Source organism: Lycorma delicatula, chromosome 6, assembly GCF_047948215.1.
Source record: "Lycorma delicatula isolate Av1 chromosome 6, ASM4794821v1, whole genome shotgun sequence".
NCBI classification, from domain to species: Eukaryota; Metazoa; Arthropoda; class Insecta; order Hemiptera; family Fulgoridae; genus Lycorma; species Lycorma delicatula.
The window spans coordinates 165,818,146-165,828,494 of record NC_134460.1 but is presented as its reverse complement, the minus strand read 5'-3'; positions in this window follow the sequence as shown (position 1 = coordinate 165,828,494).

Here is a 10,349-nt window from a genome sequence, read left to right as displayed (position 1 = left end):
TTTCGTAAGATGTCGCAACACCACCGAGTGTTAATGTAAGAAATATCAGTGTAGGATGTTGTTGTGTAATTGTGTAAGTGTGTATGTTGTAATTTATGTAGTGTTCTTGGTGTAGTATATGTGTAAAATGTAAAGTGTTCCGCAGCTCATTGTATAGTGGGAAGAAAAGCTGCGGAGGCTAGGCCCGTGGGGACGCCAACCCCCAAAGTCTTAAAGAATAAGACTCCCCGTCGGGGCGGACAGCATCTTGGGAACCCATCTCGTACACAGTTTGCAATACTGAAGACTTTCGTTCACAATGGTGTAGAGAGATGACCTTGAAATTTCAGGAAACGAATCGCTCGATACGGTAATTGTGAACCGACGATTTTCTCGAATCGCCTCGCTTCCTTCCCTGACCGTCTGCATCATGAACATCTGTACGTCATGATTTAAAGTTCGTACACCATTGTCGCATTTTGTTTTTTTGCCACTCATTGAAGTTTCACCATACACATTACTAATTCGTCGATGAATTTCAGTTGCATTACACCTCTCAGCATGAAGAAATCGAACTACCACACGCAATTTACACTCGGCGTGAGATGATATTGTTGTAGACATGTTTACGTGTTCAGAACTAAACGAAATGATTGAAGATCATACTAGAGAATTTTTTTTTATCTCAGCTCCCCTGGACCGGACCGACCCGACTTTTTGGTATTACGCCACCCAGGGGACGGTCTTTATACCCAAATAGGCCTTCCCGCCTACCAGCTATATACTGGCACGGCAGGTCGGCCTACCGGTAGCTCTTTTTAAGAGTAATCTTTTATTTTATATGCCCCTTTCAGACACCACGCCATACCTGGAGTGTCGTGATGTGGTGTCATGGTCTTTTGTGTTTTATTATTCCCTAAACTATATCCCCAGGAATCCCCAGCGGCTCATTGGAACCGACACACCTCGGCATGCTGGTCCTCCTCGCTGAGGTCCCTTCCCTAACCTTTTTTTTTTCCATCTTTTAACATACAGGGGCAACCGGGAATCGCCGTTAGGCATCTCGTTAGTCGGCCCCCACATGTAATGGCGGATGATTACCCCCACCCATCCTGTCTTCGTCCACTGTGGAACTCACCCATCGGGGTCTCCTACATATCTCCGAGATAATAGCTCCTACATTGAGGGAACCTCCCATTCGGGAGGTTCCCTCAATGTAGGAGCTGCCCTTCCCGGCCCTATCCTGATGTACCGGACATATATTCCATATGGCCTTCACAGCGCCCCCTCCCGCTCATACCTTGAGGGTCTCCCTTGACATCATCGTAAATACACAGACATGCCCGTTCTTGTGGGTGAGCATGCCCATGCATCCTAGTCATGGGAGCTGCCTCCCTGTCCCTAGACTCCGCCATAATTCTTAACCCCCTTTTTTTAAGGGGTTCCCTGTTCAAATTTTTCCTATAAAATCTCACCGACCATATTTGCTACTTCCATCCGCACATCTTCATTCGTCAACATGCTATTGATTACAGTCTCTGGTGTTGTTGCTGTATACCTGTCTCTTATATCATCCCGCTTATGGCATCTAAACACAGTCTGTTCAACACTATCAGTCTCTTGGCGATCCCTGCAAACAGCAGATCTTCGGAGCTTAAACCGATGTAAGTACTCAATGAAATCACTATGTCCTGATAAGAACTGAGTGAGACTGTAACTAATCTCGCCATGGCGCCGTCCACCCAGCATGCTATATCTGGGATAAGTCTCCTCGTCCAACCGCCTTTTAAAAAAGCTGCCCACCTTTCCTGCCAGTCGTTCATTATTTTCGCCCTCGTCTCTTTTTTAGGTGTCCCCTTGAATCTCAATACCCTCTCTTCCGCCAACAGATCGATAGGCGGTGAGCCGGCAATGACACACACAGCATCATAGGAGACTGTCCTATATGCGCATGATTCCCCGACGGGGAGTCTTATTCTATAAGACTTTGGGGGTTGGCGTCCCCACGGGCCTAGCCTCCGCAGCTTTTCTTCCCACTATACAATGAGCTGCGGAACACTTTACATTTTACACATATACTACACCAAGAACACTACATAAATTACAACATACACACATACACAATTACACAACAACAACCTACACTGATATTTCTTACATTTACACTCGGTGGTGTTGCGACATCTTACCAAACGCAACCGTAACCCAAGGTGGGAACAAATCGTGCCGATGGGTGAATGGCTCTACGTAGTGAGTCTCGAACGATGTCCTCTGGGCACCAGGGCGAACCCAGTTGTATTTAGCTCTAGCTACAGTACGCGTGCGCTCTGCTGGAGTGGTCCATTTTTCGCCGGTACTCGCGGGACCAAAATTTCAGTTCCAATAACAAACACAATGATGGTTGGTGGTCCATCTGAAAAAACCACCAATTTAAGTCTTGCGAAGAGACCTCGATCATCTTCGTCTGACGAGGATAAAAGTCCTACAAAAGAGAATTTCTTAGAATCAAAATATAAAAATATTAGATTCGTTGTTCTCAGAAATAGTCAGGAAGGTGGGTCCCTTCAAAAGGTTTCACCTTTCTTAATTAACAAAACCATAACAGGTGCAAGTGGCTCCCCTAAGAATATCAGGAAATTACGCGACGGATCGATTTTGGTTGAAACATTCAACGATGAACAGAGTCGATCTATCTTACGTCTCCGTAATATGGGTGGTATAAATATAAGTGCAGAATGCCACAAAACGCTAAATACGAGCCGGGGTGTAATTTTTTGTAGAGACCTTCTAGATATAGATATCACTGAAATAGTTGATGAGCTTTGCCACCAAGATGTTGTTGAAGTAAAACGTATAATGAAACGGCAGAACGGAACAGAAGAACCGACACCGTCTCTTATATTAACATTCAATCTCCCTGTTCCACCAGAGAAGATTAAAGTGGGTTACCTCTCGGTTCGGGTACGACCATTCATACCCCACCCACGGCGATGTTTCAGATGCCAAGGTTTTGGTCATACTACAACATCTTGTACAAAAACGGAGATCTGTGCGCGATGTTCTAAAGAAGGTCACAATGACACTAACTGCGAAGAAAGTGAAAAATGCGCAAACTGCAGTGGTCCACATACAGCCCGCTCCCGAGATTGCCCAACTTTTAAAGAAGAAAAGGCAATTCTCAAAATCTGTACGGAGCAAAAACTGTCTTTTCCGGCTGCACGTAGAGAATATAAAAAGATAAACAATTCACGGAACCTGGTTAAACCAGACGTATCTTTTACCACCGCTACATCTAAACAAATTCCTACAAATGCTAATAATCAGCAGTGCGGATCCTGCAATGAGCTTAAAAAACTTGTTCAGATGCTATCTGATCAAGTAGCTTCACTTACAGCCACTATCTCAGAGCTGACAAAATGAATAAAAAGTCCTCCGTCGCAGCTAGTGAATCAAGCAGTATGATACACACGAAAGTTCCTATTCCCAAAGTCGTACCGCCACGAATAGCGACTATCACAGCTGGCAGTAAGCCACCTAATAAGCTCCCCATAAAGAGAACCCACACAACTATATCTCCTGGGATGTCAACTACAGCATCCCATTCAAATAAATCTCCTCCACCATCACCTCATATACTGGAGGATATGGTTGAAGAACCACCCGACCCTAGGGCATCGGAGTTCTTTAAAATAAAAAATACAAAAAAGAAAAACCGAATCACATACAACTAATTTTTATATAATTTCCGAAATTTTTTTTTTTATTTATTTTTTACACTTATGAACATTATTCAGTGGAATGTTAGAGGTATTCGGTCCCGCATTGAAGATATTAGAGTACTGGCGCACACACATGATCCACTAATCATGTGTTTCCAAGAAACTCACCTTCTACAACATGACCAAATCACACTTAGAGGATATTTCTGCGAGAGATACGACTGCCTAGTAGACAGTAGGGAGAGTGGTGGAGTAGCGATTTTCATGAAGAATGGGGTGTCAGCTACAAGAATTCAACTAACTACTGCCATTCCTGCTATTGCAGTAAAGATCTCTATTCCCTTCAAATTGCATATCTGCAATCTGTATCTCTCACCGAACACTGAGTTCAGTGCTTTAGATGTCTCAAATCTCCTCACACAAATACCATCTCCATCGTTAATAGTAGGAGACTTCAATGCCCATCATATTTCCTGGGGCTCAACCTTCTGCTCCACTCGAGGAAATATGATAAACAGATTGAGACAAGATTTTGACCTTTGCCTACTGAATAATGGATCACACACATTTATGTCCTTATCAACTGGTACTGTATCTAACCTTGATCTTTCCATATGCTCACTGAATGTACTCCCTCATTTTAATTGGTCTGTTTGTGATGACTTTCACGGCAGTGATCATAGACCAATTATTTAGTTTCGGTGTAGACTGCGAGATTAAAAGAAGGCCACGGAGATGGATTGTCGAAAAGGCAGATTGGAACGGATACCATAAAGCATTCCAATCTCAGTATGACGATGGAGCGAACATCCTCGACCAGTATTCTTCTTTTACGTCCATGATACTTGAGAATGCCAACAGATATATCCCACAAACATCGGGTAATCTTAGACGTCCTTTCGTTCCATGGTGGAACGATGATTGCAAAAATGCTATTAGGAATCGACGGCAGGTACTACGTAAATTTAATCGTAGGCCTACAACAGAACATCTAAATTTATACCGCAGGGCTAGAGCGATGTGCCGTCGAGTATTCTTGGACGCTAAGAAGAATTCATGGACGAAATACGTGAGCACTATCTCACGCACTACTTCCACGTCTACTGTATGGAAGAAAATTCGTGCAATCTTCGGATCACCGAAACAATCTATTCTTGGTCTTATTGATGAAGGAGAACTCCTTTCATCATCCTCGGAAGTGGCAAATAGTCTAGCAAAATCTTTCCGCTCGGTGTCTCTCACCTCATCATATAATAACGATTTTCAATGGTACAAGATACAAATAGAAGTATTGTCGTTAAACATTGGTGATTCGATTGGTGAATTAAACACTCCATTCGTATTTAAAGATTTGTTACATGCACTTAAAAATTCACGGGACACTTCCCCTGGACCGGACTACATTCGCCTTTCCATGCTTTCACACCTTCCTAATTCGGCACTACAACAACTTTTGAATATTTTCAACGGTTTATTCTCCGAACAAGTCTTCCCACCCGGCTGGTCAGAAGCAGTTATTATACCAGTACTAAAACCTGGTAAAGACCAGACGAACCCCTCAAGCTATCGCCCTATATCATTAACAAGCGTTTTGTGTAAAATAATGGAGAGAATGGTAAACCGCAGACTTACATGGTACTTGGAGAAACATGGCTTTCTATCTCCAGAACAGTGTGGTTTTCGACAAGGACGATCTTCTATTGACCATTTAGTGTCACTGGAACAGCCATACAAAACGCTTTCCTAAATCGGCAGCACCTCGTCGCTATCTTTTACGATATAAAAAAGGCGTATGACACAGCCTGGCGACGTGGTATTCTTAACACTCTCAAAAAATGGGGAATCAAGGGCAATATGCTTGCTTTTATCCGAGGATTCTTAAATCACCGAACGGCTCGTGTTCGGGTGGATGATTCGCTCTCAGATAGTGTCATCTTGGAGAATGGAGTGCCCCAAGGTAGTGTATTAAGTGCCACCTTATTTTCTGTAGCCATAAACGATATTACCAAATGTGTTCAGGCTCCTGTCTCATGCTCTCTATTTGCTGACGACTTTGCTATCTACATTGCAAGCCGTTCGGCACCTACAGCAGAGAGACTACTGCAGAACACTATATCTCACCTTGAAGCTTGGTCCAGGATTACTGGTTTCACATTTTCATCCGAAAAAACAAAACGTGTAGTTTTTTCTCGGCTACGAAACCCTTCTATTCCGCAAATTTTTCTGAATCGAAAGACTATTACTATCTCTACTTACGTCAAGTTTTTAGGTTTATTTTTTGATAGCCGTCTTACTTGGGTCAAACATCTAAAAGAATTGAAAACAAAATGTTCCAAAATTCTAGATATGGTGCGAGTCCTTACTAACACCAACCGGGGAGCCGATAGATCATGTATGATACGTTTTTACTATTCCTTTGTTCGCTCCCGTTTAGATTACGGTTGTGTCGCCTACTCTTCAGCTCGTCAAACCGTACTTAAAATGCTGGATAGTGTACATCATGCTTTCCTTCGGCTTGCCACAGGCGCGTTTAGATCAAGTCCTGTCGCAAGCTTACTTGTAGACTGTGGTGAACCATCACTTTGGGATAGACGAGACCAGCTCTTATTATCTTATTTTGCTCGTCTCAAAGGACAGCCAAATCACCCGGTTCTTGAGTCAGTCTTTAAAAATCCTAATCTAGGAAAGTATGAGGACCATCCACGTCGTACTGCACCTGTAGGTGTCCGTACCTGGCGTCTGCTGCAGCATATAAATGTTGACCCACCGTCATTCTTTCCTACGTACCCTTGCTCATATCCTCCATGGAGAATAAACCTCATAAATTTTAATTTTGACCTGACTACATATAATAAACAATCAACACCATCTATTATCTTTCAGCAGATGTTTCAGTGTGTTCTCTCCAAGATGAAACCAGACGCGGTTGTATACACTGATGGATCTAAACAAAACGATACAGTTGGGTGTGCTTTTGTTGTCAACGAGAGAACTTATATGTTTGGTCTCCCCGGTATTACGAGTGTGTTTACCGCTGAACTATACGCTATAAATAAGGCTCTAAACATCATTAACCCTAAATATAGAAAAATTCTTATTTGCAGTGACTCGTGTAGTGCTCTCCATGCCTTAAAAAACGTTTACTCTAAACATCCTATCGTCATTGAAATTTATAACGCAATCGCTGAGCTGAATAATCACAACACAGAATTAAGTTTTTGCTGGGTCCCTAGCCACGTAGGGATTACAGGTAATGAACATGCAGATTCCGAAGAAGCATGTAACCAGCCTCCTTTCACCAACCGAATTGCTACCTCTGATTTTATTAATTGTGTAAAACAATCACTGAGAGCGTGGTGGCAGGGTGACTGGACGGCTACCGTTGATAATAAACTCCGACGGATTAAAGATTCTGTGTTACCATGGGACACCTCATACAGAAAAACTCGGCGTGAGGAAGTAGTCCTTTGTCGATTGCGGATAGGACACACGAGGATCACACACGATTACCTGATGATAAGAGGACAAGCACCCCTATGCGCACGATGCAACTGCCCCATGACTGTGCACCATATACTCGTGGATTGCATATGTTATGCGGCGTTCCGTCGTAAATTTAATCTACCCAGAAACATCCGTGGTGTCTTGTGCAATGATAATGAAATTTTAACCCGGATGTTTCTATTTCTGCGTAGTGCTGGGTTAATGCAAAAAATTTAATCTCGTTGCTTATATTTTTTAATGCTTTTAGTTTTTAAATAAGTTTTTTCTGAGTTTTTGATTTTTTTTTTTTTTTTTTTTTTTTTTTTTTTTATCCGATTAGGAGCCTTTACACTCCTTATCGGAATTTGTTAAATTTTATATAGATATTTTTTTTTTATATTTTAAAGATTCTGTGATATTAGTTGTAAGATTTTATTAATGTTAGTTTTATGCTTTATTTCTCCTTTTTAATTTTTATTTTTAACCTAGTTTTAAGTTTTACTTAATTTTGTTATTTTAGTTTTTAACCTAGTTTTAAGTTTTATATTAGACCATTTATAGTTTTTAGTTATCCAAGAATGGGCCCTTTACACCCATCTTGGACTTTGTAAAATTCTATTTAATCTTGATTTTATATTAGCTTTTACCTGTGATATTAGTCGTAAGTTTTATTCATCTTTTAGAATAGTTTTAAATCCTTTTATTTTTTATAAAAATAAAAGATTCCGGGCGATGATAACGCGCAAGCGTTTTTCGCCCTAAAAAAAAAAAAAAAAAAATATATGCGCATGATACACGCAGGAGCAGTCTCCTATGTAACGATGCCATTTTACTGTTGCACCTTTGGATATCCAATCCTCTTTTCCACACCGGTGCACCGTACAATAGCACCGAAGCTACCGTTGCTGCAATTGCCTTCCTCTTTCGCTCCTTAGGACCCAACGTGTTGCACTTCAGCCGAGAAACTGCCGATAGTACCTTCTCAGCCTTATTACAAACTTCCTCTATATGTGGACCAAAACTCCGGTTCTTATCCATCCATACACCCGAGTATTTAATTCTATCCGCAAGAGGAATTGGAGAAAGACCATATTCGAGCTTAACTTGACGAAGAGGTCTCCTACCCGAAAAAAACAGAACTGCAGACTTTTCAGGAGCCACGGACAAACCGTGGGCAGACATCCACTCACAAACCGTAGCCAGAGCTTCATTACCTTTTTCTTCAATCTGCTCTTCATCAACCCCTTTGATTAATAATGCTAGGTCGTCAGCAAAGCCAACTATCTCTACACCCTCCGGAAACCGCAGGCGAAAAATACCGTCATAGGCAATATTCCAGAGAAGGGGACCCAGGACAGAGCCCTGAGGAACCCCCGCTCTCATACGGAAAACAAACTCTACGATCTCCGTAAACGCTTTAACATACCGGTCGCTGAAATAGTCCCTCACAATGCTCTTTAATTGTGGATCAACACCAAACGCCTCCATAGCCTCCGCGACAACTCGCCACGGGAGACTACTGAAGGCATTCCTGACATCCAAGCTTACAAGTACTGGAATCTTCCTAGTCCGCCGCGTCCCCATTTCTGCACTATCTGCAAAATTAATCACCCTGAGAGCTGCATGTATTGCCGATTTGCCCTTCCTAAACCCGTACTGCTGGGGTGAAAGACCTCCTAGACTGTTGATCTGCTCTTCTAGTCTACGCTCAATTACGCGTTCATAAATTTTGGCCATCGTATTCAACAAACATAATGGTCTGTATGACCCAGGATCTTCAATATTCTTACCGGGTTTCGGTAATAAGACCAACTTAGCCACCTTCCAGCATCTTGGAAAAACACCCCTCGTAAATGCATCATTGAAGCATTCCAAGACAGTCCACGGAAATGTCTGGACCACAAGCCGTACAATCTCGCCCGTAACCTCATCCGGACCCGGGCTCTTCTTCACGTTTAAACGTGCAACGGCTCCCCGGAGCCCCTTCCCTAACCTATATCAAAAACCCTGTCTCCTTTCATCGATGTCTTTCTGCGATAAGATCTGTCTGGTGTAACACGCTATTTTCTTCCAGTTGGATTCCCGACTTGTCATAAAAGGTACTATAGCTTCGGAAGTCATCCCGTCGATCGCCATGTCAAATTTGATGGCGGCCCATCTTTCACATATGAAGAAAGTATGTTCTGCATCGTCGATCTCTTCGCAGAAGAGTAAGTAATTATTAAATGAGCTATGCCCGGTGAAAAATTGCGTTAAAAAGTGATCCATCTCGCCAAAACCTCTTCTTATCCACTGTTCGAACTCCGGGATGAGTTGTCTTGTCCAGCGACCCACACCGCTATTAGTCCACTTCTACTGCCAGGTAGTATTGACTTCATCTTTAGCCTCTTGATCTGCTCTGCCCTTCGATCTTTCGATCTCGCGATGAGGTCTATCGGCAGTACTCCGGCGAGAACACAAAGGGCTTCATAGGACACTTCCTATACGCGGCCACCACATCTAGGAGCCCTCTCCTATGCACCCTCGCTAACTTCTCCTTGTTACGCCTGATATCTATAGCGTGATTCCATGCGGGAACAGCATACATCAACGAGGATAATATCGTTGACACCAAAAATCTGCGTTTTGATGCTTTAGGGGAGCATTCTGCGTTGCCATTATAATGTTAAGACTCTTTACCATTGCTTCAGCATTCCTACATATGTTACTTATATGGTCAGTGTATCTTCAATTCCTCTGGAAGGTAACTCCTAAGTATTTCAAACTATGCACCTCTTCTATAACTTTTCCATCGATGACAATAGTAATAGGATCCAGTACTCTTTTTCCAGTAAAGGCGATATACCTACATTTTTTCCAATTACAACTGCAGACCCCTAGATATCATCTACTCATTAATGATATGAGTAACCGCGTTCGCCCTCTCTAGGACTTCAATTGCCGTTCTGCCCTCAACTAGTACCTTACTTTTTCCTGTTTAGCCTCCGGTAACTACCGTTTAGATAATTTTTCAGAGGATGAATGAGGATGATATGTATGAGTGTAAATGAAGCGTAGTCTTGTACATTCTCAGTTCGACCGTTCCTGAGATGTGTGGCTAATTGAAACCCGACCACCAAAGAACACCGGTATCCACGATCTAGTATTTTTTTTTTTTTTTTTTTTTTT